This window comes from Xyrauchen texanus, chromosome 31 (genome assembly GCF_025860055.1).
Source record: "Xyrauchen texanus isolate HMW12.3.18 chromosome 31, RBS_HiC_50CHRs, whole genome shotgun sequence".
Taxonomy (NCBI): domain Eukaryota; kingdom Metazoa; phylum Chordata; class Actinopteri; order Cypriniformes; family Catostomidae; genus Xyrauchen; species Xyrauchen texanus.
In genome coordinates this window covers 20,411,857-20,420,289 of record NC_068306.1, presented here as the reverse complement: position 1 = coordinate 20,420,289, position 8,433 = coordinate 20,411,857, and the positions used below count along the sequence as shown (strand labels likewise).

The 8,433-nt window shown below is 38.6% G+C and overlaps 1 pseudogene; it reads right to left on the bottom strand.

Moving 5' to 3' along the window:
* Positions 1-355: 355 nt before the first annotated feature.
* On the bottom strand, positions 356-5,397 carry LOC127625319 (hydroperoxide isomerase ALOXE3-like; annotated as a pseudogene).
* Between the last annotated feature and the right edge of the window lie 3,036 nt (positions 5,398-8,433).

Here is an 8,433-nt window from a genome sequence, read left to right as displayed (position 1 = left end):
GTTTGAGATGACATAAGGGTGAATAAATTATGAGAGAATTATACATTTTGGTTGAACTATTCCTTTAAGCACTCAACATTAGGTAATAACAACAAAGGCACATTTTCTTACATTTATTCGAGGTTAAAAAGGGATAAACCAGAACAAACATAATGTATGCAGTATTTTATTACATTTTGAATTGCATGTAAAACACATCTTTGGAAATTATGCATGTATTACATGATATGAATGTAATTGTTGTTACAGAGTACAGAAATATAAAACCAGTTTCAATATTCTATCATTTAAGAAACACAAAGCTTCAAGCTGTAAATTTAAGACTAGCTGAAAATTACATTAATGAAGTCCAGGTTTTAGTAATGTAAACAATTGGCCATACAATTACACTAAATGCACGAAAATATTTCTTTAATGAAACTACCTTTAAAGATAAAAGAATTTAATAAGCTTTCAGTATTGAACTCAGATAGCCACACTGTTCACAATGCAATCTGGGGACAGGTAAGGGTAAGGCAACACCATCTTGCAGTTCCTCTCATGCCCTCATGCCCTGCTCTTTCTGTACCTCCTCCACAAGAAAGTACCATTCATTATAATTGCACATGGACACCTAAAGAGGAAGTAATAGCTAGATGAGCATTGCACCGGCATACCACAATACCATCCAGCAAGACAGCAAATCCAAATAGAAGATTTGACTGCATGATGTCCTATAAAATTAATGGCCATGTCAAACTAGACATCAGTAGATATAAGTGTTCAGTCAGTTAATACTCACATAGTCAGTGGCAGGCTATGACAGCAGGGACAAGACACTAATGACATGGCAAGAGGTGTTCACCTCTGGAAATAAGGAGAGAAGCTCTTGCTCAGACACTGAGCCTTTAGTCTGAGGAGGGGGGCGAGTCATGTCTGCTGGACCGTTTGTTACCCAGAGGTTGTAATCAATCTAAATGTGGAAGTGAGTTCATGAGGGGGAAAAAGAGAAAGTTACTTCATATGTAGAGTGAATTTGAATGAGATGGACCATAACTTCCGTCATAATGATGCTGATTTGCCAGTCTGTAAATCAACTAGGAGGGCATTATATGCTATCCCTGAGTGCCTGGCTCACACATTGTTTTAATAAAAGGCTCAATGCATTCATTAAAAACTTAACATGCCTGAGAGAAGTTCACGGCTGCATGAAGTGCTGAGCAGGAGAAGATCATCATGGTGACAAACTTCCACATTACAGCAGTGGTCTGAAAAGACTGTGAATAACTGGAAATTATATAAAAAAAAAAAAATCAGATAGAGCCCCCTTATATTGAACATATGTATTGTAAACACCAGACACATTTAAAAGTCAAGTGGATTTTGAATGCATTTTTTTAAGTGTTTAAAATTAACATAGGTTCAAAAGTGTTTGTCTTAAATGCTGGGGCAGAAATTCACATTCATGTCTAAGGCTACATCCACACAAATTCATTTTTGTGATTGTCCTATGTTTACACCCCTCATTCACCGAAAATTGACATTTTCAAAAATCCATTACTGCATTGTGACATGTGCACGTGGCCTAAATGTGGTAAGTTTAAAAGAGTTTCACCTTACATATACAATTTGCTTTACACTGAAGATTGTATCTATACACCCTCATGCAGCCTGAAATTTCATATTCTACCGTTTTCCTCGGAACTCAAAAGAGTTGTTATCAATATTTCAAAAAAAAACTTTTAAACAATGAAAATGCATGGTGATCACATGCTATCAAGTTAAGTTGCAAATAACTACTTAGAATGATAAAAGGTAATTTTTTTATCTGGTCAAGTTTTATCTTGTTGCATCAAGTCAGCCACTGGTGCCACCCCAACCCACCACTAAAAAAAGTTCTATGAAGCCCCTTACTGTTATAGTATACTAGAACTCATACTCCAAGAATGTTTATGCATGGCAACATAATATGCAGATTATGGGAGAGCTCTGATTAGTATGTTTTTATGTGAGGTGTTGAACCTATGTGAGTGAGACAGAGGAATCGCTCCGTGAAGATTTCTCTAATCCAGTTCTGCAGCTCACAGTCCTGCTGGACGTCCTCATCATTACAGTAATGCAAACTACTCCAGCCTGCAACAGACCTGTAAGGCAAACATAAACCTCTTCACACCTAAACACACTTCATTGTCACATTAATGTTAGGTAACACAGAAACTAATTCTTCCCCATCGTCAACCTTCGTACCTGTGTAGTACATCCCGCACCATGAGAGCATCTTGTGCGTAATAGCACATGGGCAATGTATCCAGTCCCCACTCTTTAAGGTCGTCTGGCACACACATCGAGCTGTAGCGTAGACATTGGGTAGCTCGAGCAAAGAGCAGTGGTATTGCATCCATAGCACAGGCTATAGAATACAGAGAAAGCAAAAAATATATATTTAAACTTTATTTTAATTAAAAGAAAATTAAACATTCTCTTTTAACCCCACTTCCTTCACAGGCAATCAGGAATTTAACAGACCAACCTTGTCAAAAACACCATTTGTGGTCAGAAGAGTAGCTCTAGCTTGAATAGCTGAAAAAAAGACTATTAGGTATTTCAGCTAAAAAAGTAACACAGTTTTAAACATTTGTACTTTTAAATACACACAACATGTGTGTGTGTGTGTGTGTGTGTGTGTATGTATGTATATATATATATATATATATATATATATATATATATATATATATATATATATATATACAGTATATATATAAAGTGCTCACTAACAGTACTTGCCCCTACAGTCTGTTAAGGCTAAATGGGGATCTTTTTATCTTTTTGTATATATATATATATATATATATATATATATATATATATATATACACACACATACAATATATATCTATGTATAGAATGAGTGGTGGATATAATGAACAAAATAATTCTAAAAGACAATTCTGAAGTAGGAGTTTGAAAGCAACATATAAAACCAATGCCAGAGAAAACATGTTTGTGTAATTTGACATTTTTGGACTCAGAAAACATATAATTACTAAGATATAGCCCCGTGTGACACTATCCCCAGTCTCCCATAATTTGTTCAAGTCTCTCCCACTATCTCAAATCAACGAACTCTCCAGAGGAGAAGAGTGTTTGCAATTTGTTCTTTGTTTGCAACATGGCTTGAAGCTTGTCTTTTTGTACCTGGTGCAGAGGATGAATCTCAGGCAGCTTTCTGAGCATTGCAATGCAGCTCATCTCTCCAAAAAGATGAGTGCACAGGAAGTGAGAAAGTAGCAGATGAATCTGGAAATCTGAATTACGCACCCACATCTTTACTAACAACCAATCAGGTGCAGGATCAGAGGGCAAGAACACAGGATTTTGTGGACTAGGAGGCTGTTGAAGATGAAATATGATGATTTCAGCTCATGGACTGTTTCATCATGAGGCCATGTTCACTAAACTGTATACAAATGCATAAAGGGTATAATAAAACACAGAAAACTCTTATAAAAGACAGTTACACATAACACGTAATCTTACAGTACATAGCTATTCTAATTACAATATAGAGCAATTATAAAACTATACTTGGATGGCAATGGGCTTTAGCTCTCCATGTTGGTTATAATGCAGCAGACATAATGGAGCGGCCAAGTAGGTCTGTTTTCCATTGACAGTTTTAGAAGGCAACTGATCCAGAATATATATATATGTCCTCTCTGTGGTATATATAAATTACATAAAATGACAATAATGTTACAACATGACAAATCAAAATGTCTTGCAAATATCACATGCACACCCACCTCCATTTCCTGCTCCAGTAATGATCCCTATGGCAGAAAAGGTCTGAGCATCTCTGAAGTGACAGACAAGTTAGGTGGTAGTTTGTGGATATGTGTGATACACAGAGGATTACAGCCATTGATGCACAGATATCCAAAGAATGCATCATCTTTCCAGTTGGCCTGAACATATTCTAATGGAGAAATGCAAAACAAGAAATCATACAAATAATAAAAGATACCACCTGTTAGGGAAGACATGGCAGTAAAAAACTAGGTTTTTACATCTTGTATTATACCCTATATGGCCAGAAGTATGCAACATGATCACACAGAAAATCGACATGCAGCATCCGAATGTTCGTGTATCCTGAAATCAACCCTGTTCTGCCAAATTACTGACAAGCAGCACCCCCCTCTCCCAAATTACTGACAATCGCCATGTCCTATCAGACATTTTTGCAACAATTTAAACCAGGAAGTAATCGCAAAGTAAAGATGAGCATGATTGGAAGGTTGCATTATTACCCTAAAATTAGATTTTTAACTCCACTGACAGTTGGGTTTAGAACTAAAGTTTGGATTAGAATTAATAAAATATGCTTTTCAGCGGGAAACTTGTCAACAACACTTACGGATTTGGCCATTTTCAGCAGCAAAATCGAGGAACTCCTGTCAGGGGCGTAGCACCAAATTTTGGGCCCTGGGTACAAACCATCTTGCTGGGCCCCCGTACCAAATATGTATGTATAGAAAACTGACTTCTAAGGGGCCCCCCCTGCCTCGGGCCCTGGGTACTCGGTACCCTTTACCCCCCCAGTCCGACGCCCCTGACTCCTGTCTCCAAATTCACAGTGTAATCAGTCTGAAGTATGTGGACGTCCCTAAATTGAAAATCAGTCTTATTGCTGCAGCATGACATTCTACAGAACATTTCAAGATGTTTTAAGGAAGTTACGACTTTTTGCTCCTTGAACAATTCTTGCTAGTTGTCGAACTCAGACAGCGATCAAAATGGCATAAATCACTCACAGAGCACTTTGAAGGGAGAACAATCATGATAGTCATGCTGTTAGATTGCTTCAAACAAATTTCCAATGACTTAAAATGACTGGTTAATGATTTGGTTAAGGGCACGAGGCATCAATATATTACAGATTGTTAATGGACAAAATGGATAGCAATTTCCACTTTGCTTTTAGAGCAGTATGGAGTAAGGATTTGAAGATGATAATTAGTGATGAAATTTGTCGAAATTGCAGAGTAATGTCAAGAAATCTTGGAGTATGACTTGTCCAATTTAAAATCCTACATTGCTTTTATTGGACTCCCAGCAGGTAATTTAGACTGGGTTTAAAAGACTCTGCTGAATGCTGGCGTTGTGGGGTGGAGGAAGGAGACCTAATACATGCTCTTTGGTGTTGTTTGAAAATACAAGAATTTTGGATTAAGGTTCATAAAAATATTATCGAAATATCAGGATGCTGCTTTTCATTTTGCCCTAGCCTTTATGTCTTTTGGGACCCATCTTTATTATTCTCTCATGTAGAGATGAGGGAATGTATTTAAATAAGTATTATGATGGAGAGACAAATTGTCATGACAGGTTGGCTGTCAACAAATGCACTGTCCTTCCAAAACTGGGTCACTGAAAACTTAAATAATTATTAACATTTATAACACTAACACAATTGTCATAAATTTTTTTGAAATGTGGGCCATGTTGTTCGGTGGTTGGATGCCCTCAAACTAACAGAAACTAAAGTGTTTAAATCTCAGAGAAAGCAATGGAAAATGAATGCATAAACCACTTTGGTGAAGCGAGATGCTGGATACATGCAGCTAACAACTGTAACACACGTCTCATCTATAGGTGAATGTAAAATAGTTATACGTTTGAGAAGTAGAACTCTAAAAGTGACTATAGATCGCTCCCATTATAATGAATGAAGTTTCGCAAGTTATTTAATATTACATTTAGCATACGCTTTTATACTTAATGACAAATTAGGAACACGATAAAAAATAAATCCTTACCTTGTTCGCAGGTCACACAGACAGCATCATTGAACAGATTAATTGATTATAATAGGAGTGATCCAATATTTCCGATATCTCCACTGAGGAAATAATTGTGAGTATCTAAACTACGATACAATGTCCGGCTCTCTTGTGTGGACGCTCAGTCCACACATCTGGATAAGTCACTAAGATATACGTTTGATGTTCTTTGAGAAAATATGTCAGAGACTTATTTAGAAGGATCCATTAAGGATACCGGAATTTCTTCAGGAATAGTTGCATTCTAATTCCTTTGTTATTGTTTACATGCTTGAAAAGTTCTATAGGAATGTTCAGTTTTCTGTTCCAGCATGACAATGCCCCTGTGTACAAAGCAAGGTCAATAAAGAAATTATTTATTCTGTCTGGCCCTGAACCTCGCTGCATCCTTTGACATGAATGTCAGCTGCGAGCCACTGATGCTGATGTTTCTGATTTTAAATAAATCCAGACAGCCTTGTTCCAACATTTAATGAAAAGCATTTACACAAGAGTGGAAGCTGTTAATCAGGACAAAGACTATTTAACCTAAACAGAGAACTTGTATTAAAATGACAGGGAGAAATTGGAATGCCCAATAAAGCGGATGTATTGTTCGATATCGATATTTATCACGATATACATTTACACATTGCACTTTCTTTTTTTATTTCAAAGTTGATGGAAAAAAGAAGAAAAAATAAATTCTAAACAGTCAAAATAGTCTCTACAAAACAGCACAGAGCGGGTCGGCCACTAATCGCAGGGTTGGTGGTTCGAATCCCGGCCCACACGACTCCACATGCCGAAGTGTCCTTGGGAAAGACACTGAACCCCAAGTTGCTCCCAATGGCAGGCTAGCACCTTGCATGGCAGCTCTGCCGCCATTGGTGTATGAATGTATGTGTGAATGGGTGAATGAGTCACAGTGTAAAGCGATTTGAATACCATTAAGGTTAAAAAGTGCAGACCATTTACCATGTGTCCTTTCATTTCCAAATTGTGCGACAGCACAGGATGTTTTTGAGATTTGTGTTCGAGGGAACAGCGTATCAATTCAAAGTCCTGCTCTTCGGACAGTCTCTGGCTTCTCACATATTCACAAAGTGCATGGATGTGGGAGAACCGGGGCGAGAAGCCCCTCTGAGACTGAGCAGCATATGCATCTTGAACTACCTTGACGATTGGCTTTTACTGGTGCAATCAGAGGCTTTGTTATGCCAGCACAGAGACTTACTGCTTCAGCCATTCTACAGTGTCTGTCTCAGTTCAAACTGGGTATAACACCTCCTCTGAAGCTGTTTCAGAAAGCATTGGGATTTATGGCAGCAGCATCACTAACCCTAACCATTCCAAAAGGTCTCATACACATGAGACCTCTTCAGTGCTGGCTAAAGCGGTGTGTGCCATGACATTCTTGGTGCCAATGGTACATGGCGATGGACGCCAGACTTTCGGCACCTGTACAGGTGCGAGGAGGGCTTGGCACATCAACCGCCTAGAGCTATCGCCTGTATTTCTAGCATTAAAGGCTTTTCAGTCAGAAATAGCGAGCTGTCATATCCTGGTTCACTCAGACAACATGACTGTTGTGGCATATATAAACCGCCAGGGCAGAATTCATACACCACAACTGTTGAGATTGATGCGTCACCGCCTCCTATGGAGTGAGCATCATCTCCTCTCCCTGAGAGCAACATCGAAATCTGAATTACGGCACAGACCTCGCCATGCCAAAGGGTGATGCCAGGCTAATGGAGACTTCATCCTTAAACTGTATTTTGTTGGGAAATTTCCCAAATCCTCAATACAGTTTAAGGATGAAGTCTCCATTAGCCCAGCATCACCCCTTGGCATGCCAAGGTCTGTGCTGTAATTCAGATTTCGATTTTGTTTGAATTGTAAGATTAATGACCAATGTATTTGAAGTCCATCCTGGATTAACTGCAGAAGTTCACATAGATGCAATTATCCTTGTTAATTGGCTGATGAAGGCTTTTGTTGGCAATTGTTAGTCTATGCATTCCATTACAAGATCGTAGTCCATCAATAGACCGAGGTGATGCAGGCAGAGATCAGGGATGTGAAACGCAGTTCAACCTGGCAGGTAATTTTGGTGAGGTTCATCCTAAATCCAAGGTTCAGACAATGGCATATGAAGTATCCCATGTCTCATGTTTGGAGTTGGCATCAGGTCATCCTCTGAAGTCCATCATAATAGACTGAAGTGATGTTTGGCTGGCACCGGCTGCATTTAGTCATCATCACACAGAGACACGTAGCAGTGGAGTCCAACACGAAGCAGGAATGGTGCTAGATCCCGCCGGTTCTGGTGACCTCAGGATAGGAGTCCCAAGGTTGAGACAGGGAAACAAATAAAATAATATAAGCATAGATGCCATTCAATTTATTGCAGAGTTATAGATCATGATCAGTGTTTCTGGTTTCTGGTTCCGGCAGACTAAACTAAAGCAGCCTAATTGTGGGTTGGAGGATAAATGAGGTATATGCCTGGCTAAATAGATGAGTCTTTAGTCTAGACTTAAACTAAGGGAGTATGTCTGCATCTCGAACAGTGTTAGGGAGACTATTCCATAGTTTAGGAGCCAAATATGAAAAGGATCTACCT